This window comes from Mchenga conophoros, linkage group LG14 (genome assembly GCF_057382185.1).
Source record: "Mchenga conophoros isolate Kocher_MC1m ecotype Shallow Benthic linkage group LG14, M_conophoros_male_GT1.1, whole genome shotgun sequence".
NCBI classification, from domain to species: Eukaryota; Metazoa; Chordata; class Actinopteri; order Cichliformes; family Cichlidae; genus Mchenga; species Mchenga conophoros.
Genome location: NC_140539.1, coordinates 29,974,773 through 29,999,360, shown reverse-complemented (window position 1 = coordinate 29,999,360; position 24,588 = coordinate 29,974,773). Strand labels below are relative to the sequence as shown.

The 24,588-nt window shown below is 42.2% G+C and overlaps 1 pseudogene; it reads left to right on the top strand.

Annotated features, from left to right (window-relative positions):
* The first annotated feature begins 21,984 nt into the window (after window positions 1-21,984).
* LOC146560061 (odorant receptor 131-2 pseudogene) lies at window positions 21,985-22,923 on the top strand (annotated as a pseudogene).
* The last annotated feature ends 1,665 nt before the right edge of the window (window positions 22,924-24,588 follow it).

Here is a 24,588-nt window from a genome sequence, read left to right as displayed (position 1 = left end):
TGCCGGTTCAAGCCCTGGCTCCGACAGTCTCAGTCATTGTGTCCTTGGGCAAGACACTTCACCCGTTGCCTACTGGTGGTGGTCAGAGGGCCTGGTGGCGCCAGTGTCCGGCAGCCTTGCCTCTGTCAGTGCGCCCCAGGGTGGCTGTGGCTACAATGTAGCTTGCCATCAGCAGTGTGTGAATGGGTGGATGACTGAATGTAGTGTAAAGTGCTTTGGAGTCCTTAGGGACTAAGTAAAGCGCTATTCAAATACAGGCCATTTACCATTTTACACTCAGCTGTCTCTTCACCAAGAGGGACTGGTACAGCGTCTGGATCACTGCAGCTGCAGCACCAATTCATCTGTCTATCTCCAGTAGGGTGTACATTTTAGGACATCCTCAGGTCTCAGGAAAAAAAGCTGTCAGGTCTCAGGTGTCAATTGTCAGGTCTCATGTGTCAGTTGTCAGGTATCATGTGTCATGTCTCAGGTGTCAGGTCTCAAAAGTCAGGTCTCAGGTGTCAGAACACAAGCTATCAGAGAGAGAGAAGCGTCCTTCAGGTGCTGCTGTTGTGAGGTCCCAGCCAATGACTGTAGAAAACATGGACGACACTACAGCACTTCATCCCATTGTACAAGTTGCAAGAACTTCGCTGCAAAGGAGGTGAATCTTTGTCCAGGTCGAGATTTTTCAAGTCTTTTGCATGATCTGTTGATGGGAAAGCCTGCATGACAGTTAGGCAATTGGATGCTATTTTATGAAGTCTCAAGTTCGAGATGGCAAGCATGCCTTGGGCTGCCTTGAGAAGACTGATAGCTGCTGTTGCAGATGGCAGTGACTTGAGTGCATCATCAACGTAGAAGTTCCTGTGTATGAACTCCTTTGCCCCCTCCCCAAACTCGCCCTCTCCATGTAAAGCTGCTCTCCGAAGCCCATAAGTAGCCACAGCTGGAGAGGGGCGGTTGCCAAACACATGGACTCTCATACGATATTCCACAACTTCCTTCGTGATGTCATTGTCTTTAAACCACAGAAATCTGAGGAAGTTCCTGTGGTCTTCCCTGACAACAAAGCTGTGAAACATCTGCTCAATATCTGCTGTGATGGCTACCTGTTCATGCCTAAACCGCATTAGGACTCCCAGCAGAGTGTTATTTAAGTCTGGCCCTGTCAACAGCACATCGTTCAAGGAGATGCCAAGATAAGGAGCGCTTGAATCAAACACAACTCGGATCTGGCCAGGCTTGCGTGGATGATAGATGCCAAAACTGGGAAGGTACCAGCATTCATCTCCATCGTTGAGTGCTGGAGCTGGTTCAGCATGATCTCGATCAAAGATATTCTGCATGAAAGCCAGAAAATGTCTCCTCATCTCAGGTTTCCTTTCTAGAGTTTTGCAGAGACTGGTGAAATGAGTCAGAGCTTGTCCTCTGTTGTTAGGCAGCCGTGGTCTTGGCATGCGAAAGGGAAGGGGAGCTACCCAACTGTTAGCATCATCTATGAACATCTCATTATTCATCAACTGAATGAACCGTTTGTCCTCAATAGATGGGGCAACTTCATTGTCATTCTCGACCGAGGAGGCCTCCTAGTCAAATGCCAGCCACCCTTTGGAGGAAGCTCATTTCCGCTTCTTGCATCTGCAATCTCGTTCTTTTAGTCACTACCCAAATGGGAGAATAAAGGATGTAGACCAACTTTTAAATTGAGAGCTTTGCTCGCATCGAGGCTCAAGAGTTGGGAGTTTGCCTTGTAATCGGAAGGTTGCCGGTTCAAGCCCTGGCTCCGACAGTCTCAGTCATTGTGTCCTTGGGCAAGACACTTCACCCGTTGCCTACTGGTGGTGGTCAGAGGGCCTGGTGGCGCCAGTGTCCGGCAGCCTTGCCTCTGTCAGTGCGCCCCAGGGTGGCTGTGGCTACAATGTAGCTTGCCATCAGCAGTGTGTGAATGGGTGGATGACTGAATGTAGTGTAAAGTGCTTTGGAGTCCTTAGGGACTAAGTAAAGCGCTATACAAATACTGGCCATTTACCATTTTACACTCAGCTGTCTCTTCACCAAGAGGGACTGGTACAGCGTCTGGATCACTGCAGCTGCAGCACCAATTCATCTGTCTATCTCCAGTAGGGTGTACATTTTAGGACATCCTCAGGTCTCAGGAAAAAAAGCTGTCAGGTCTCAGGTGTCAATTGTCAGGTCTCATGTGTCAGTTGTCAGGTATCATGTGTCATGTCTCAGGTGTCAGGTCTCAAAAGTCAGGTCTCGGGTGTCAGAACACAAGCTATCAGAGAGAGAGAAGCGTCCTTCAGGTGCTGCTGTTGTGAGGTCCCAGCCAATGACTGTAGAAAACATGGACGACACTACAGCACTTCATCCCATTGTACAAAAATGAAGCCAAAATATCCCGCATGTCGACGCTGCCATGTTGCACTTTTGGAGCCAGAGTTTGCACAGTAGCGACTTGAGGTGGAGCGTCTGCGTGACGCTCCCGTCCACACACACCCGCTGGACGTGACCTCGAACACGTCCCCTACACTTTTTACGTAGTCTGGCTGCTCCTTTATCTGCCGATGGGTTTACCACGACTGACGACTCATTCAATTAAGGTAAATACAGCCATGTCACAATTATAAAAAACCCCCCCAAAAAACCACACAGCTTATCATCTTATAGTTCTACAACATCTAAAATCACTCTGTTGTTAATTCATTTGCTAGATTAGCCGCTAGCATATACAATGTATTGGAGGTTTGTTGCTAGCTAGTTAGCGATGCTACACACCTGTTACTCTAATAGTCTGTATTAATGAATGATTTAGCACTCCTTAGTTTTTGTTATCCAGTTTTAGACAGAGATTAGATCAGCTGCCCAATCCACAGAGGCCCAGAGTTACTGTTAATATAAAAATGTAATGCTGTCCTTTGAGATTTTAACATAAGACTGAAGACTTAAACACTTTTAGATCAATTACACTGACAGAGCACTCCACAGCCTGCTAACATGGAAACTTTAAATAAAGACAGCAGCAGAAGGTTTCATAGTAGTGTAGTTTTAATTTGTTCTTTTCATTTAATAACAGATTCCACATTATTATCAACAGCTTCATTCACGCTGGGGAGAAACTAGTGAGGGAGACCATGAGGACCAAACCGGGTTTCCTGGGTCCAAAGATTTGGAGAAACATCTTCCCTTTCTTTCATCACAGCTGTCCTGTGCCAGATGTTCTGTTTACTGACTGAGAGAGGCATCATTTAACACTAGGAAGATTGAAGCTCATCACACTGATCAAGCAGGACTCATGATCTTCACCAGCAGCTCCTTCACAGGAAAATCTTCAGCACTCCTCCGTAGGCCCGCCCCAGAAGATGGATACACCCAGCATTTCATGAACACTGTAATGGAGACCTTTGGTTTGTGTGAGATGAAGGAAAGCTAAGGCCAGCATTGAGAAGGCAGCAGCTGTGAGTCTGACATCAGATATGTGGACCTCCATCAACACAGAGGCCTATCTTGCAGTCACCTGCCATTTTGCTGATGAGTCCAGCACATTGTTTTAGGAGTGCAATATTTTCCTAATGCACACACTGCAGAAAATATTGCACAAGTGAAAGGCTCACTCATGACAGAATGGGCTATTACTGACAAAGTCACATGCCTAGTAACAGATGGAGCTGCCAATATGGAGGCTTATATGGAGCTATAACCCAAACATGCCATATGCATAGCTCACACCCTGAACTTGAAGTGGTGAAGAAGGCCCTTGACCAGACCCCTGAGGTCTCTGACATCCGCGCCAAGTCCAGGAAGATCGTGGGATATTTCAGGAGCAGTACCACTGCAAAGGTAAGTTCTTAAGTGGCTTAATTACAGTTTCTTAAATGCTACTTAAGTGTATAGTTCTGCTCCCTTGACAATCTAATGTATGCTTCTTTAATTGTATTTTGTAAGGAGAGGCTTTCAGTGGTGCAGGAACAACTAAGGAAGCCTCAACTCAGGTGGGATGTCTGTTGTGAGACATCCCACCTGTTTCATCTGAGGAATTTGGTATAATTTCAGAGTGTCTGATTGTCCTAGCACCATTTAACGATATAACCACTGAGCTCTCTCAGGAAAAAAGGGTGTCTGGGTCAAAGGTCATACCTTTGCTCACTATGCTGGATCATTGCCTCAATGAACAAATGGAAAAATCACCATCCATTGGGTCTCCTCTGGCTCAGAAGCTGAGGATGCTATTGAGAGAGAAGCTGGATAAAATACAAACCATGTGTAAGGGGCTACTAGCCCCGCTATATAGGGGCGAAGAGGCGCACAGGTTGCCCTGAACGACTAGTGGGTGGTGGGATCTGAGTCTGTGACCCCCCCCCAGTACAGTTGACCCTGATACTTACTTCTGTAAGAATGGTTTTAGCTGTCTGGCTGATACGGGCACAGAAGAGGGGCTCCAGGATTCAATCTTGAGAAACGATGCCTGCCTGGAGTATACTATACTATCAGACACAAACACAGCCTAGCCTACCTTTCCTCTGATTTTCTGTACCCCAACCAGATAGCTTGGGTGCCCCTACTCCAAGGCAACTTGGGTTAGACAAAAACATGAAACGGTCTCTTCTAAGCAATGTTAAACTTTAATTTGCTCAGATGGCCCTTTGAACTTTACCATCCATCAGTTATGATGGGCCCTGAAATCATGGATGGCAAGAAACAAAAATGCAAAAGAAATAAAAAGAAATCAGGTTCAACGAATGAAACAGGCAATTGTGATCCCACTGTTGTAAAACCCTGGGTTTACACTAGCCACAGACGGGGATCCAAAAAAAAAAAAAAAAAAAAAATCACGATACAAATAAAATAATGAAACAAAGAAATTCTCTTCTCCAGAATTATTAACACTGTATCACAAACATGACACAATTTACAATGTTCACAGGGTAATAGTCCCAGTTCCTACGAGTCAGTCCCAACAAAATGTCCTTTGAACATGCAACCATATACAGTCTTTTTTGAGGTGTAACTGTAGTGAACAGGAGCTGACTGCAGGGTCCCAGTCCATTAAGCTGACCAAAGTTACAGCAGTGGGAGTGAGCAGTCCAGTCTCAGGTTCACGAAAGCAAGGAAAATAGAAACCATACCTTTGTCTCTCGGCGACAGTGCGTGGGAAAAGCACTGGGCTACCAAAGGGCTACACTTTCACATACAGCGTAACCAAGGACGTCGTCTGGATGGCAGGGTAACCTATTCCTCGGGGACCCACTTTGTCCTTGATGTCGGGTCCGTAGAATACATCCAACCTCAGGCTAGCAACGGGCAACATTAAGTGTTGTGACTAAACAATATTTCAAATTAATACAGGCAATCCATCATAAAGCAATCATAGATCTAGCCATTACAAATAAAAATCCACCAAGAGGGATGGCAAAACAAGTGATTAAACTCACGAGCTTCATTAAACCAGCCTCACCTTCTGAGGAGGTTCAAAGAGCAGTAGAGAGGAATACAGAACAGTGGTTAGAGAACAACCTGCTGGCGCTGCAAGAACATTACATCAGCGTGATTACAAACTACGCTAACCTTTCTTTTAATGAAAATGCTCTCCGAATAGCAATTGCTTGGGCAGGAAAAAGATATAAGGCTAGATTCTCTCAATCTACTGTGGAAACCATACAGAACTTCTTTTCAGGGGAGGGAGAATCACCTGATAGGTCAGTTTATGTAGAATCATCCCCCGAGATATCACTGGAGGGAACATCGACATCAGATTTTGACATAGACAGTGAAGGAGATTTTCCACCATTGCAAAGATCAGAACAAGAACATCACCCATCCCTCTACCCCAAAGTGATAGTTGGGAAGCAGACCAGATCAATGGCTGCGGCCTTAAATGACAGAGGGAGGAATAGCCACGGCCCAGAGAGGGTCCATCCACCCCCACGGGACTCTCAATCCACTCCGTTTGGAGAGGAATTAACAATAGACCCTCATATGAATAGACCACTAGAGGGGACCCGTAATCGGACCCTCTCCCCTATAACACCAATACCCACATTTGTGGAAAATAACTCGGCTGCACCCACTCAGGTCCATTTGGGGACACGTGAAGCTAATGTAAGTCAAAAGGGGTCTGCCTCTCTGCCCCACAGCCTTCACAACAAGGATGTGCGGGCGAGGGAGACCGACAACATAGGGAGAAAGAAAACAGACCCCCCTTTCGAACATCTGAAGGTGACTTCACAGAAGGTAATGTTAATCGGATCGAAACAGCTGGCAAATTTAACAAAAGTGAGGGCAGTTTAAGAACAAATAAACATTATTCTAGACCCACAAAATTGACCAGTGTATCTCTTCACCAGCCTACACAGGCAAGGAGCAATGTGGCGGTCTCTCAGAATGACCTGGGCTTACAAATTCATGGCTTTGAACAGGAGAGTAACACTCATCTCTTATTCTACTGCTACGGCAGCAAAATACAGGTTGCAAGCTGAAGGGAGTGCCGCTGTAATGGACACAAGAACAGGGGAGCGAGACACAGCTAAAAGAGTAGCGGGAAATAACAGCATGATGATGCAGGGCCCGGTCAAGCGCAATAATGCCGACTGTGGGACGCAGACGACCTCATCTGACCCTAAAATTACTCCCTAAATGTGTCAGCGGCAACCTCACATCAAAAACGAAATAACTCAAAACAAATGACAGAGAGAGAGAAAGACAAATATGTACATTTTCCCAATACCCATAAGGGGAGAAAGATTATGGACTGGCAATTCAGATGTAACAAACCAATTTGGTTCCTGGGGGACTCTAATCTGTATCGTATGTCGCCACATTGCTCAGGTGAGATTCAGGTCGACAGTTATCCAGGAGCGTCGTTTTATCATTTTAACCAGATCCTGGAAAAAACCCCTCCGCGTGCACTGGTGAAGCTGGTGGTGGTGTCGGTAGGTATCAATAACAGAGACCAGGACCCTCATAAAACATCCATAAAACAGCTTAGAATGCTCTACAGGAAGGCTCAGTCTGTCTTCCCCAATGCAAACATTTACTTCCCATTGATTAATTATTCACACTTCTTACCTCGGGAACAGAAACAGTATTTAGACATTGTGAATGAGTTTGCGCTAAAGCGCTTGCCTGTGATAAGCCATATAGCCGAGAACCAATTCCATACGGTCACAGATAACATCCACTGGACTCAGGAAACAGCGGGGCGAATATTCAAGCAGTGGTGCAGCGAGTTGCAATTGGATTTTTAACTCATACTGAACCTAATATAGGGGATCTCCCTTCAGATTCTACTCGGGATCACTGTAAGGAGAAGCAGGCCTCCATCTTCCATTTACAGTCTCTCACTGATCCACTTAATAGAATTCAATTGGATTTTCATTTGCCCACAGATGGGTTGCATGATTTGAAATCCTCTAGACACACTTGGCGTGCTGAGGAGAGTAATATATTAAATTGATCAACTCTATTCCAACCCACTATGAGACAAATAGAATTTTAGAGAAAGGGCTTTCTTATATTCCAGCCCCAAGTACGCTAGACAGGGAGGATTTATGGAGGGATATTTCCTTATATCATAGGAGGATTAAACTCTTGGATTACTTTGGGGAGGATAAAAAGGATGGGGACTATGGGGCTTTTCTTGCGCTACCATCTAATTGGGAACCTACTTGGGGCCAGTTGGATGAGAGAGTGGGGAAGCTAATTGAAGCCGATTCGCGTGACTCTGCAGGATTCCGACAGTGGACAAGGCGTACAGATGGTGCTGGAAGAGAGGAGATGGAACTGATTAGGGAACTTCAACAAAATAAAAACATTATCTTTAAACCAGCGGATAAGGGCTCAAAGATTGTGATTTTGGACAAACATCAATATATTTTGGAAGCTAATAGACAGTTAGCTAATGCAAAATATTACAGATCTATTGAGAATAGCATTCAGCAAAATACACAAATTCAGGTCCGCAGTATTGTGAGTAAATTATATAGTAGAAAATACATTACTGCAAAACAAAGAGACTTCTTATATGGCCCGGATGAACCCCAAAATAGGCAGTTTTACCTCCCTTCTACCTCCCGAAGATCCACAAAGACCGCAGATGTGGACAGTACCAAATGTGATCCCGCCGAGAAGGCCCATTGTATCGGAGTGTAGCAGCGCGACTTATAATATCTCCCTCTATATAGATCGATTTTTGGGACCTCTCTTTTGTAAACATTGAAGGATATAAAAAAAACAACAACAGCAATAGAATAATATTAAACACAAAGTGAACCCGTCTTCCTTCATTAAATAGGTTCTTTTAGATGTTAAGGAGGAATTGACTTAACCAGGCTGGCGGAGAATGAAGACAACCGGACACCTGCTGCAGATGGGGAATCAGTGAACTTTTATTGAGACAGAGACAACCTCTCAACACAGCTCACATCAGGAGATTCCTAATATTTGCTGTGAGGATGGGTATATATTCTCTAAAACTTACAGGAGGGGGTTGTGAGGAAAGTGCTGCATTAGCAGAAAAACAACTCCATAAAAGGAAAGCGGCCTTGGGTGTTCTAGTCTCTTCGCTTGCAGATATCTTTCGCCTGCAGGATGAGGCGATCGCTTCTTATCGCTCTCAAGGCCAAAGTCGTGAGCACATTTTTATTACACAGTTGCACAGTAACTTTAAAGCTGAACAATATTTAAAGCTGAATAATGTTTGATCAGATTATATTTTCTTCAAATCCCCCTTTTGACCCATCTTAAATGGGTCAACACACAAAAATAAGTAACATTCAAAGGAACACAGAGACGTGTCGAAGCCTGGCTCGAAAAACTCCTCGGGTCTTATCATTTGTCTTTATCTGTCATTGCAGATGAGGAGAAAAGAGTCCAGGCACCACCCTGCCCAGGGGTCGGCTGCAAGCAGTCTCGGTTCCCGACGAAAGCAGTAACAGCTGTCCTGCACACACGGATACAACGAGTTAGTGCAACCAGGGTAGTGACACAAAATTAACAGTTCCTGTAACCCAGCAACCAAAAAACATAAGTAATGATAAAAATGTGGAGAGTACAGAGTATACTATAATAATGAGAGATATAAACGTGAAAATGTGAAAGAATAAATCAACCGTAAAATAAACTCAGAACGGTAACTGCTAAGGACATTCAAAAGTGAATATGGTAAAACGTGAGGAAGGGGTGTGGAAAAAAACAATTTATATCCAGTGGTGGGAGTACACATTCGCTCAGGCTTAAGTCCGGAGACCCTGAGAACATCGCTTAACCCTCACAACCCGACCAGACACAGTTCAACCAGATATATCCTTCAAGAGGAAGTGGGTGAGGGAAACAATCAATAACAAGCCTAATACAAAACACCACAGAGAAACAACCATTCTAGAAGCATTTAAACAAGAGAAAGACGATAATGTTCGTCACCCTCACGATCAGGATTATGCCAATGGGAATGAGACCCAGGGCCAGGAAGCAAACAAAGACGCAACATCTTTGCCTGCCTGTCATTTCAGGGGGAAAGGGCCAAGACATGTTTACTTAGCTTGGATGTCTTCTAATAGAGGATGATGGGGCAGAGAAAGGTGGTCCAGTTCCCCCCACCTCGCCAAGGGCGTGTTCTAGGAGTTAAAGAGCAACAACCTGCAATCTGTACCAAAAAAATCTTCATAGTCCCACCGGAAAATCATAAGAGTAATAAACGATTCAGCTCAACAGACAAGTATCATGTTCAGGTTTCTCCAATCATTAAATCACTATTATTGCCACAATTTGCTTTATTCACCCTTTGGGCAATGTTATTCCAAGAGAGAGAGAGAGAGAGAGAGAGAGAGAGAGAGAGAGAGCGAGAGAGAGAGAGAGAGAGAGAGAGAGCCCCTAATGGCCAGTTAGTGGGCTCTAGGTCAAACTGTCCCCAAATTTGTTATTTGTTATTATTACTTGTTTTCATGTCACTTGTCTGTTTTCTACTGCACCCCTCTCACCAAAGCAAAGCAAACATTAGCAGCACATTGACCGTAGTCAGGCATCCTCATTCCATAGGTGCTATAAAACATTTCCTGTAAAAGAATCACAGTTTTCAAGACAGGGTGTGTCTCCCCCAACACTCTCACCAGAATACAGTGTAATAGCATCCCCAACTCCTAACCCATAAACACCGTTTCTTCACACATCCGCCCAGAAATCCTGTAATAGAAAAACATTAAAACTGTAACCCTGTAGGGAAGAAAATGTAAATGGTAACGCTGCGCAGTTACCTCTGTAAGCAACACAAGACACAAAAATGGCATTTACAGGTTCACTCATCCTCGAATATTTTGTCATCCTTCTACTCCTGTAAAAGAAACCCACATAAATTCATCCACCCTTTTATCCTATCTAGGTGGAGGTGGTTAACCTTGAGTCATGGTCAAGTCTTGTCATCTTTTACCAGTCAGTCCGTTTGTTTTTATTCCCAGTCTTTCATCCATTCATCCGTTCTTTGCTGATAGTGAAACCTGTCGTCGCATCTAGTTTCCACACTCAGCAAAATGACGTCATCTCAAAAAGAAACAAGAACTTGAGTTTGGATTACCTCGCTGAATCCTTTTTTAAACAGGGACTCTCGTTTCTAATTGTCCCCACAAGTGTTTCCTCCAGGACCCATTTCAATGCGGAGAAACTCACTTACAACAATTTTCTCGCCGACGTGTAATGCTTGTAATTTCCGATGTGCAGATCTGCTTAAAGAAAAGATTCACAAACAAAAATCAGTAAATATAAAACAAAATAAAATGAAAAATAACAAAAACAAAATGCAGACGCCCGGGTCTTAGGACTTGTCACTGAATATTCTTCCCATCAATAAAAATACCAACCTAAACCTACACAGAGTCAAATCAACACCACCTCAACCTTTTCATATTCCTAAACCTATATGTTTTGCGTTCGTGAAACAAAATTGAACCATTAAGTAATTTGAGCTCTTGAAATGTTTTAATTCTCTTAATTCTGCCAGTTTATTTCAACACTTATTCAATGACTTTTATTCAACTGCTACTTGGTCACTCGACTTTTACCTGTTCAAATTGCCTAGGGTTCAACAAAGTCTAGATCCCCGTTATCATGAAACTTGAACGGTGTACGATGATTTACTTACAGTAATTTAGAATCATCACTCAACCTAGCTCTACTACTGGCACTGCGTGACTTTTCTCACACTGGAAACCAGAATTTAGTACAGAACTTTAATGCCTCAGGCAATCGCGTTCAAGGGCTGCCCCCCCTTCTCTTCTTCTTTGTCCGTGTGTTCCTCCTTTATTAAATCTCCATCACAATGACGTGGCGCTCTGAAATAAAACTCACACTGTTAATTCCTCGTTTTCACTCTGCACCACTGCTCAGAGTGTTTTCTTTTCTTTTTAGTGTAGAGTAAACAATTAAGTCGAGGCCTTAAGCCCCAGATATCTCGCACGGGCATCATTTTCATAACCAAACCGCTCCGGACTCTGCTCCCCAGACCACACAAATGCCCTCTGGGCTTATTATTATAGCAAATTCTGTATTTGACTTTGTTGTGTGCAGCATTGAGCCTTTGTCAGTAAAGCATTCTTCATTGCAGCAGCTGGAGCATTGTGTGTCACTTCTTAGTAAATTAAATCAACATTTTGATTTTAGTGCATGGGTATGTATCAGTTTTTACTCCCTCAACAAGTGCATAAGTGTTCATGTGTGTGTTTCCCTTCATTCTAAGTAGGCGCATGCAGAAGTGTGTGTTCGTGTGTTGGTATATGTTTGTGTTCATCACCTTCCTGTTCTGTAGTTTAGGTAAACCAGCGGCCTGACGCATGGCCTAGGGTCCTCCCCTCCTCTTTGGGTCTGTTTTCATCCGTTGTTGCAGCTGCCTGCATCTTCTCCTTGTACCTTGACCCTTTTGCTTCTGTATGGTCCACGGCCTTCTGCAGCTCTGCTGTTCGGCTCTTCTCAGAGGTCAGCATCCTTCTGCTCACCGTCCCTTTTCCTCCGGGCTTAATGCGCGTCTCGTCACAGCTCTGTCAGCTGACGCAGCCTGGGAATTTCCCCCGTGTAGTGAAACGGGCTTTAGGTTTAGTGCTCTCCGTCTCTGCTGCATGAGATCACTCTTTTGCAGCACTGTTGACATCCTCAAGTTGTTGTTGTGAGTCCAGCTGCTGTGGCCTTCAGGGGTCAAAGGGTCAAAGATGGTCGCGGAGAGGGCAACGATGGTAGAGGGGAGGGTAGGAGTCCAGGTCAGCTTCGGCCCTTCAGAAAAAACAAAAACAAAACAAAACAGGCGAACAGGAAAATGATGTTGTGTTGGCTGTGCTGTGTTGGCTGTGTTATCCCGAGAGGGGAGAAACAACGAGATCTCGTCTCCCCCCTTTTTTGTTTTTGTTTTTTTTTTTTTTTCACCATATAATCAACTCATAACCCCTCAAGTTGACAGGACAACACAGGTACGTGTTAAAATTCTTAAGATCCTGTTTAGAAACCTAAAAAGGAATTTCCTATCATTCAGTAGTCATTTGTCTTAAACGATCAACAAAAACATGTCCCAAGTCGACCCTTTTAACCACTAAATTTGTCGTGTCCTCACTTAATCCTCAGACCAGTGTCTTTGTCTTTTGACGTTACGTTGTTGTCCTGCAACCCAAAGCGTTTAATTGTCAGTAATGTATAAACTATATCATTTAAAAACAGGTGTATGTTAAGTGTCGCTACTTTAACCTTGCATGTACGTGCACATGTATGTAAGCTGTTTCTTCATTGCATGTATGGGTGCGTCTGTATATGGGTTACTTTAACTTTTTCTCAAACGAGGCATTTCTCTAACACGCACATGTGTCTGTTCCTCACCCTTCTCATATCTTTCTCTGGTTGTGTGTGGTTTTATTTGTTTCAGTGATTTACCAGGAACATCTTTTCCTTTTCTCCATGTCTTCCGCCAGAGGTTAACACTGGTGAGATTCAGGGACACAGCACCCAGAGCAGTTCAGCGAGAAAAACCCGCCTCAAACTACATTCTCTCTTTTTTGTTTTACCGGGAGGGGTGAGGACAACTCTGGTGTCCAGCCGTGAATTTTAGCCAAAGCTTGGCCTGTCTTCTGCTGCCGTACTCAGGCTTCCAGGTTAAGAAAAAACACCTGTATGAAGACACTAAACATACATTTAGTATTTGTATAAACATAACTGCCTAAATCATTGAACTCTTGAGGAGGGTGTATTTCAGAATCAGAATCAAAATCAAAAACTTTATTGTCATTGTCATGAGACCGACGACATTAAGAATGGTCCCCGATCATTGCATCATCCCTAGTAATATCAAATATAAAAAAACAATAAAATTCAATCAATAAAATAGATAGAATACTTAAAATACTAAGTATTCCCACCGTCATGCTTCAGACCGTGCATAGATTAACACAAGAGTGGCATGGTGGACATTTTTCTAGTATTCAGATGTGTTATTGCAGTTGGATAACAGCTGTGTTTGAGTCTATTAGTCCTTGCTCTGATTGCCCTGTACCGTCTGCCTTAGGGCAACAGTTCGAACAGGGAGTGGCCAGGATGTGAGGTGTCTTTTATGATGTTTTGGGCCTTTTTAAAACAGTGGGCGTTGTTTGACTCTTTACTAACTTTAAAACCCCACCATAACAATTTCTCACTGACAAACTTCTATGCATCCATTTAAACATGCGAAGCCAGCACAAAATCACACACATACCCCTACAGCAAAGCTTTAACATAACCACAATGCAACTCCTCCCTTAAACGGGAGAAATCACCCTGAATCAACCAACTCTATATAAAACGTCAAACAAAGATAAACCACAAACATTTCTACACTTCTGTGTCTTCCACGCAGCACAATAGGCAGAAAAACACCGATTACTCACCGTCTACAACAAAAGAAAAACCTGCTCTTTTCACAACTCTCACAGCTAAAGTCAAAACTCTTACCCAGTGCCTCTGAAATAATAAAAAATCACCAAATACTCGATTACTCTTTTCACTCGCTCCCTCTCACTCCCTTCTTCCTCATACAGCATACACGCTCGCTCCCGCGGACCCGCTCGGCCCCGCGGGCTCACTCGGCCCCCACCTTTTTCCTCTCACAGAGACAGAGAGAGAGACCCTTTTCCTTTTTTTTTTTTTATTTCTCCAGCACACATACACACACAGAATCCCAACTGAGAGAAAGAGGGAGAGAAGAGAAAAGAGTTGTAGAGAGGAAGTTTTTTAGCAGGAGTTTCAGATCTAACAGATTTATACAACTTATTTACACACACCGGTAATTTATGTTCTATTTATTGATTTTAAAGGAGAATTTGGGCCAGCTGGGTTTCTGCCTCTGTTAGGCACTAACAGCTGGGGCGCTGCTTTAAAGGTGAGTCAGCACTGAAATATCCCTTCAGGTGTTACCAGGCTTCTACCAAACCGGAGTCTGGCGGGTAACCTTGCCTAGAGCTTCCTGATAGGGGTGCTAGTTGGTTGTCACCTTGTTCACACGTCTCATTCACACTTCATACATTACCTGCAGTCACTCATTACCCTCCTTATGTATGTAATAAATGTGTAAAAAATTCTATGTGTGGTGTATTATTTTAACCAAAAGAGGAACCTAGTTCCTTTAATTGTGTAATCTGTGAACAACGGAGAACCAAACTGTCCTGCCCAGTGTTCCACAGCAAGCATTCAGCGTGTATTTATGTGTGTCCAATATCAAACAGAACATCAAAACATTTAAAACACTAAAATCATCGGGGTTTTAAGAAGAGATCCGTTTTCTCCTATTGATCAAAGGGACCCCTCCTTTGGACTCCAACCAGTACTTCTCCTTTTTAAGTTTTAGAGGATCTTTTCTAATAAAGTCCTCTGGGCCTTCCTAACCCTTCTGTAGTTTAGAGAATATTACTAAAAAATATTCTCAAGGCCTTTAACCTTTTAATTTGTTTAGAAAGGCGTTACTAATAAACCCTTTCAAGGTCCCAGACCTGCACTGAGGTATTTATCCGACACCGGAGAGCAACCCGTCGGCTGCAACCGTGGTCAGACCTCAGTTCACTCTTATCTTTATTCACTTATTCACTTATTTCTTATTCACTTATCTCTTATTCACTTGTCTGATTCTCAACAAGCCTTAAGTAAGCCAGACAATTTTGGTTATGAATTACTAGGAGTTTGGACACTAAGTATTTTTATAATGTTCAATATAGCAGAAATAAAAGGTCTGCTTACCTTGTTTTTGTGTGCACACAGCTTTTGTCCAAACTCCGTTCACTCAGACCACGGCCGATTTCCTCCCATCCGTTCCAGTTGACCTGGAGCGCATCCTGTTCGTGACGCCAATTGAAGGATATAAAAAAAACAACAACAGCAATAGAATAATATTAAACACAAAGTGAACCCGTCTTCCTTCATTAAATAGGTTCTTTTAGATGTTAAGGAGGAATTGACTTAACCAGGCTGGCGGAGAATGAAGACAACCGGACACCTGCTGCAGATGGGGAATCAGTGAACTTTTATTGAGACAGAGACAACCTCTCAACACAGCTCACATCAGGAGATTCCTAATATTTGCTGTGAGGATGGGTATATATTCTCTAAAACTTACAGGAGGGGGTTGTGAGGAAAGTGCTGCATTAGCAGAAAAACAACTCCATAAAAGGAAAGCGGCCTTGGGTGTTCTAGTCTCTTCGCTTGCAGATATCTTGCACCTGCAGGATGAGGCGATCGCTTCTTATCGCTCTCAAGGCCAAAGTCGTGAGCACATTTTTATTACACAGTTGCACAGTAACTTTAAAGCTGAACAATATTTAAAGCTGAATAATGTTTGATCAGATTATATTTTCTTCAACATCCTAGCTATCTGAAAGATACATATCACTTTTTGGAACTTATTAAACCAATACGATTACCGATAAATACGCAATTGTTCACAATTGATATTGAAAGTCTCTACACGAATATCAATACAGAATTAGGCCGAAGAACAATAAAAAACATTTTGGAACAGCATCCGGACCCTAAGAGACCGGATGAAGAACTTTTGCAGTTGTTGGAAATCTGTTTAAGATGCAATGACTTTGAATTTGCAGGGAGACAGTACTTACAGGTTCAGGGTACAGCTATGGGGCACAGATATGCCCCTTCCTATGGTCCCATGGTGAGAAAAAATTCACTGAATTTATTGACATCCTCAACAATCACCACCCCTCTATCAAAGTCAAATATGAAATGCATCCGGTACAGGTGAACTTCCTGGACACGACAGTGTTCTTGGAACAATTGGACCAAAATCTGAAAAAAAATTTCTACTAAGGTTTACTTTAAACCTACAGACTGTCATGCTCTTCTACACAAGAGTAGCTATCATCCTAAACACACCTTCAAGGGCATCATAAAATCGCAAATCATCAGATTCTATAGAATATCCTCAAAGGAGTCAGATCTTCAGGACTCAATTAGTGTATTATTCCGGAGCCTCAGAAAGAGGCTTACTCTAGTAGGTTTCTCAGAGCAATTAAAAGTAGCACACTTGCAGGACTCAATCCTAACATAATGAATATAGGTGAAGTCTCAAATGATTCAGGGGGAAATCGGACTCAAAATCAGGTACAACTGGGGGAACCGAACAGACTTATGCCACTGGTAACCACTTACTCGCACTCCTACCTACCATTGCATCATCAACTCAAAACAAACTTTAAGAAACACACCTCCGGTTTGACACAATTCCAAAACTGTAGAGTAATCTCTAGTGATGGGATTTCCGGCTCTTTTTAGGGATCCGGCTCTTTCGGTTCGGCTCACTAAAAAGAGCCGGCTCTTTCGGCTCCGAACCGGCTCTTCAGGTTGTTTTGTTGCTTTAATTAATTTATTATTAACAATAATATAAAATTATGCACAAAAAGAATTACTAACGTAAAAACAAGTGGTTTTATTTATATATGTTTATATATAAATATATGCGGTGGCCCCTAGAGACAAAACACGTACAAACTCCAAAACACATTTCTAGCATGAACTGAACTTCCAAAGCAGAGCTACTAGATCACTTAAATTACACAATTGAAAGCATGTGTGTATTGTTTGTGTATTTATACACAGGCACTCATATATATATTCAAATAATTTAAAAAAAAGTTCATTTACCTGTTACTACCACACACCAAATCCGGTCGTTGGTACTTGCTGGCTTGTGTAGCCACAAGATAACAAAGGCTCAACACTGCGCCCAGCATCCTGGAGCACTTCTGTTGTCTTTTGTACGTGTTTTGAGTTTTTATGTGCTTCTGAGTTTTTATATGCTTCTGAGTTTTTACGTGCTTCGGAGTTTGTACGTGTTTTTACGTGTTTTGGAGTTTTTACGTGTTTTGGAGTTTGTACGTGTTTTTACGTGTTTTGGAGTTTGTACATGCTTCAGAGTTCGTACGTGATTTGAAGTTTGTATGTGCTTTGTCTCTAGGGGCCACCGTAAATATACTTTTATTTATTCACTCCACATAAAATGTAATAAATAAATCATATAATACAAAAATCAACTATTCACATTTCAAGTTTTAACTATTTAAATTTTCAGCTTTTTCCTTTCACAAATTTAAAGTGAAAAGAACACAAAACACTGCAAACCACAACACAATTAAATATAAATTATAATATGAAAACAAAAAGAACATGCATATTCTCTGTCATATGGACCTGCATGAATAAACTTTCTCAATCCTTTATCATCTGCAACCGAAAATAGTTGTGGATGATTACTATACCTTTCTAATGTTGTTGTCCCTGCCTCTCTTTCTCTCTCTCTGGCTCTGTTCCTGTGCTACTGAGTGTAACTACCGCCCCTCCCCCCTCTGCCCAGCGTAAAGCACAAGGCTCGCGTGCAGAGTGAAGCGGAAAAAAAGTGCGAGAGAGAGGCTGAGAGAAAGAAAAAAAAAAAAAAAAACCCACGTGACGGCTCGCGATAAGGAGCCGGCTCGCGTCGTTCACGTCAAAGAGTCGGCTCTAAGAGCCATTTCGTTCGCGAACGACCCATCACTAGTAAACTCAGCCCATAGGAGAAATAAGAAACTAAGAGACATGCTTGTCAGGGCCACATTACCAGAACAGATGAGGCGAATAAGATCAGCGAAACCCGACCATTGGGCCTTTAAGCTGAGACTGTTTTGTGTACAATCCTCATGGAAAAATAGGGGCACCCATTCTGCAGAGAATGACCCTTAATATGAGGAATATCATTTATTGCATCTGGTGCGAAAAATGCCGTCTACTCTATGTGGGTGAAACAGGTCAAACTTTGTTGGAGAGGTTAAAACAACATATCTATAGCATTGAGAGGAACAGACTGGGCACCCCGTTAGTATTGCATTTTCAAACACACACATTACAACATCTGAGCATAATGGGACTTCAAACCTGTGTGACGTGGACGGAGGGCCAGAGGAAGAGATATGAAAGGATATGGATCTCCAGACTGCGAACTCAACATCCACAGAGCCTGAAGGCAGCCTGAAGCGCTCCTTTTAAATTGTACTGACAATTATTGCTGTCTTTATGCAACGCTTGCCATGACAATAAAAGCTGGAGAGGTACCTTCTGGGGATATATATATATATATATATATATATATATATATACACACACACAGTGGGGCAAAAAAGTATTTAGTCAGCCACCGATTGTGCAAGTTCCCCCACTTAAAATGATGACAGAGGTCAGTAATTTGCACCAGAGGTACACTTCAACTGTGAGAGACAGAATGTGAAGAAAAAAATCCATGAATCCACATGGTAGGATTTGTAAAGAATTTATTCGTAAATCAGGGTGGAAAATAAGTATTTGGTCAATAACAAAAATACAACTCAATACTTTGTAACATAACCTTTGTTGGCAATAACAGAGGTCAAACGTTTACTATAGGTCTTTACCAGGTTTGCACACACAGTAGCTGGTATTTTGGCCCATTCCTCCATGCAGCTCTTCTCGAGAGCAGTGATGTTTTGGGGCTGTCGCCGAGCAACACGGACTTTCAACTCCCGCCAAAGATTTTCTATGGGGTTGAGGTCTGGAGACTGGCTAGGCCACTCCAGGACTTTCAAATGCTTCTTACGGAGCCACTCCTTTGTTGCCCGGGCGGTGTGTTTTGGATCATTGTCATGTTGGAAGACCCAGCCTCGTTTCATCTTCAAAGTTTAGTATTTAGTATTTTAGTATTTATTTATTTATTGTCATTGTCAAGAACAATGAAATTGCGTTTGGGGCTTCCATACAACCCCAAAAAAAGAAGAAAATAATAAATACCCCTTAAAACCCAAGTGTACATATTTAACCCAGTGTGACTCCAATGCAATAAGACAATCCTTAGCAATAATGTTCGTAGAAATTCAGACAAAGACCTGAGAAACATGACAAAATACAACAATGCAACCCATTCAATATTATTGTACTGTGAGATATGATATCAGATATGATAGTTATCTATTTAAGAAAGAGGGGGGGGGGGGCAGGAGGGGGAAGAGAATAAAGATATGATGCACCAATGCAGACCAGTTCATTGCTATTAAGAAGTTGGATATGGTTATTGTCCGTGAGAGGGGGGCAGAGAGTTCAGGAGCCTCACAGCCTGTGGATACAGGCTGTTGGCCAGTCTGGATGTTCTGGCCTGTATAGACCTGTACCTTCTCCCTGAGGGCAGCAGATGGAAAAGGTGGCGCGCAGGGTGATGTTGGTCCCGCAGGATACTGTGCACCCTCCTCAGACAGCGAGTGGGGAAGATATTACTGATCTCTGGCAGACTTGTTCCAATAATTCTGCCAGCTTCTTTCACCACCCGCTGGAGTGCTTGCTGATCGGCCTTGGTGCAGCTGGGGAACCACTCACTGATGGAAGGAGGTTTTGGCTCAAAATCTCACGATACATGGCCCCATTCATTCTGTCCTTAACACGGATCAGTCGTCCTGTCCCCTTGACAGAAAAACAGCCCCATAGCATGATGTTTCCACCCCCATGCTTCACAGTAGGTATGGTGTTCTTGGGATGCAACTCAGTATTCTTCTTCCTCCAAACACGACGAGTTGAGTTTATACCAAAAAGTTCTACTTTGGTTTCATCTGACCACATGACATTCTCCCAATCCTCTGCTGTATCATCCATGTGCTCTCTGGCAAACTTCAGACGGGCCTGGACATGCACTGGCTTCAGCAGCGGAACACGTCTGGCACTGCGGGATTTGATTCCCTGCCGTTGTAGTGTGTTACTGATGGTGACCTTTGTTACTTTGGTCCCAGCTCTCTGCAGGTCATTCACCAGGTCCCCCCGTGTGGTTCTGGGATCTTTGCTCACCGTTCTCATGATCATTTTGACCCCACGGGATGAGATCTTGCGTGGAGCCCAGGATCGAGGGAGATTATCAGTGGTCTTGTATGTCTTCCATTTTCTGATGATTGCTCCCACAGTTGATTTTTTCACACCAAGCTGCTTGCCTATTGTAGATTCACTCTTCCCAGTCTGGTGCAGGTCTACAATACTTTTCCTGGTGTCCTTCAAAAGCTCTTTGGTCTTGGCCATGGCGGCGTTTGGAGTCTGACTGTTTGAGGCTGTGGACAGGTGTCTTTTATACAGATGATGAGTTCAAACAGGTGCCATTCATACAGGTAACGAGTGGGGGACAGAAAAGCTTCTTACAGAAGACGTTACAGGTCTGTGAGAGCCAGAGATTTTCCTTGTTTGAGGTGACCAAATACTTATTTTCCACCCTAATTTACGAATAAATTCTTTACAAATCCTACCATGTGGATTCATGGATTTTTTTTTCACATTCTGTCTCTCACAGTTGAAGTGTACCTCTGGTGCAAATTACTGACCTCTGTCATCATTTTAAGTGGGGGAACTTGCACAATCGGTGGCTGACTAAATACTTTTTTGACACACAGTGTGTGTGTGTGTGTGTGTGTGTGTGTGTGTGTGTGTGTGTGTGTGTGTGTGTGTGTATATATATATATATATATATATATATATATATATATATATATATATATATAAAAAAACTAAAAGAACAAAAAACAAACACCCAGCACGCCCCTGCGGGCGGTTTATCCTTCAAGCTCGGGTCCTCTACCAGAGGCCTGGGAGCTTGAGGGTCCTGCGCAGTATCTTAGCTGTTCCCAGGACTGCGCTCTTCTGGACAGAGATCTCCGATGTTGTTCCCGGGATCTGCTGGAGCCACTCGCCTAGCTTGGGAGTCACCGCACCTAGTGCTCCGATTACCACGGGGACCACCGTTACCTTCACCCTCCACATCCTCTCGAGCTCTTCTGTGAGCCCTTGGTATTTCTCCAGCTTCTCGTGTTCCTTCTTCTATCTATCTATCTATCTATCTATCTATCTATGCTGAAAAATGGCATGAAGCTTTATGACAGTGTTGTCTGAGATGAAAGGAGAGTAATCACTTTAGTGTGTTGAATGTGTACAAATTAAAATACAGACAGGCACAGCTAAAACCTTATAATTTGGACAAAAGTGAGGTCATAGTATTGGACCTAAACTCAGAAACAATGGCCACATATTTAAACAGAGACTTACTCTGGAAGGAAATATTTTAGGTACCAGACGAAAAACATAACAGAAGCCACAATTCCCGAGTTGAACATGAACTTTCCCCATCATTTACAGTATTGAATCCAACAGGGATTAGCAGTAACAGATGTGTGCTGTGGTAATGACATTGTGGGAATATTTACTTCGGAGTGACATGCACAAATAACCCTATCTAAAGACAGAGCTCAGCATAAAGCAGTTTTGTGGTTGAATGGTTTGGCAACTACCTTTATGTCTCTCAGTCTGTTTGATTTATAATGACAATACAGCAGATGTGCATATGTGTGCTTTTTAGAGTGAATTTTACTATTTGCAGATGTTATGAATGTTTCTAAATGGGGCACTTTAGACAAAGATAAATTATTCCTGGATGGCTCTCTGTCTTCAGAGGCAGAAAAAAGTGTTTTTAAACGTATGGTTGACAACAGCTCATTCATTGGTGTTGAATCCTCAATGCAACAACTCAATGGCCAAGTCATCATTGTTCAGGTTTTGGTAGGAGTTTTCCTTTGCATCAACACTATGTTGATCATAACCTTTTTTATGAAGGACACCTTTTACAGAACTATGCGCTACATCTTATTTGCTGTCACATTACTGTCTGATTGTCTCATTTTAATTCTGACAGATTTGTTGCTGATCTTGAGCTATTTTCGTTTATCTATACAGGTGTCATTGTGCCTTATTATGTTTGCAGTGTCATCCGTGTGTAACTTTGTCACACCATTTACTTTGACAGCAATGACCCTGGAACGCTATGTGGCCATTTGTATGCCCCTGCGTCATGGAGAGCTTTGCTCCACACGCAGCGCTCCGCATTGCATCCTCATCATTTACGGCCTCAGCTCTGTGCCCTGTATTTTGATTCTGTCTGTCTTCTTTGCATCTGTATCCTTAAGCTTCTTCACACAGTACCGGGTTTGCTCTGTGGAGATGTTCATTTTACGTAGTTGGCAGGGTCATCTCAGGTCAGCTATAAGTCAGTTTTACTTCTTGATTATGTGCATTATCATTGTTTTCTCTTATATTCAAATAATGAAAGTGGCCAAAGCTGCATCAGGAGAGAACAAAAAGTCAACACATAAAGGGCTCAGAACAGTGGCTCTTCATGCTTTCCAGCTGTTGCTATGTCTCATCCAGCTGTGGTGCCCATTCATTGAAGCTGCTGTCCTTCAGATTGATTTCATGTTGTATGTTAATGTACGGTACTTCAACTATATAATGTTTAGTCTTACTCCTAGATGCCTGAGTCCTCTCATTTATGGCCTCAGAGATGACAAATTTTTCCTTGCACTAAGATATCATGTCCTCTGTCACTTACACAGGAAAAAATCTGTTGGGGTTTCTAACTAACACCACATGATTCTACTAAAGAACAAGATAGGAACTGAGCTTTAATGTAATGATAAGGAACTAAGCAAGCAGTATATGCTCTATCAATTTTGTCTCCCAGCACTTGGAACTTATTATCATGACACTCAGTAATTCTTCTATGCAGAATACATTGTTTAACTATTAACGTGTAACTAGTCCACTGTAGTAAGAAAACCAGTTGATTAATTGAAGCTTTAGTAACATCAAGGCCTCTGGTACCTTAATTTTGTAACTTTTAAAATGTTGCCCAGGATCATTTAATGATGATTTCAACATTAATATTTCAGCATTTAGAACACATTCAGACTGTTTGTAGCCTGCATTTAAAAAGCACTTTGGACTACATTTCATCCTGTTTAGAATTATTTTGGCCACATGTTCACTCCAACAAGATTCTGTGACATCTGTCTGACAACATGATGAATGACTGATCACGTTGTGTTTTAGCTTATAACTAGATTAACACATAGCAAATGCTTCATTGCAGGGGAGCTGGCTGACAACCTGACTTACTATCGACAGAGTCATAGAGTTAGAAGGATGTAGCTGATAAATTTTATTTAGAGATCATAATTATGATTTTCCAATAGTCACTGTCTGTATCCTTACACTGATGACTTTTTTATTGTTAAAATGCAAATGTTAAATAGAATAACAGCTTAACATCTATCTGGGACTTCAGTTTCTACAAACATAAACTTCTGCAAATTAATGTGTTCCAACATTTGCTTTAATAATGAATACAAATATAAAGAAAGGTGAGTGTCCATCAGCTGGTTCAGGAGGGTTGAGCCTTCTTTTGTTAAAGAAAACATTTCTAGCAAGTAGGCTAGGTTACCATGGCAACATGTCTTATCTATCAGTCATGGAATTAATAAGCAACATTTTCTTAATTTTTCCTTCAGTGTATCAGTTCTAATCAGCTGTTTTGCCTTATTAAGCTATGTGTTTTTTTGTTGATGAAATTTAATCCCACATGTGTGAAATTTAATCTGTTGTCATGTTTTTATTCTGACAGCAGCAGTTAACAACAACAACAACATTTCACAAGGGGTTATAGCAGTTTGTTTTTCTCTAAAGGGATTTAGACTCAAAACAGAAATGTGTTGATAATTAGCTGATCGTGTGATGATTAAGTGGTTCATCAATTATTTATACAGTTCCCCTGTGTTGGGTTCTAGAAGTTATACTATTGAACTATTGCTTCATTTTTATATTTTCTTAAGATGTCAACATAGTTTTAAAAACTATTATTGGCATGCACGTTATAGTTTATTAATTTGAGACTCTTAGAAAATTGTACCAATAAAATTAAGTTCACTGTATTTGTGCAACCAGAATGAAACAAATAATTTCTTTACATTCTTATCAATCTTGCAGTAAGTTATGTTTTTAGTAGCATTTGCATGTGTGTGTGTCATTCTGCCTGTAATTATGATAGCTTGAAAACTTTTGAGTGAACCTTGATTTAACTTTGAAGCGTGTAGAGTGGGATCATGTTAACAATTCAATAAAATTTGGACTACATCCAACAAGGTCTTCAATGTCAACTTAATGATATCTTGGTCAACATTTGAAAAAAAAAAAAAAAAGCCTTATAACTTAGAAACTATGATTGTTACAAGTGTTGTATGTATTGTCAAC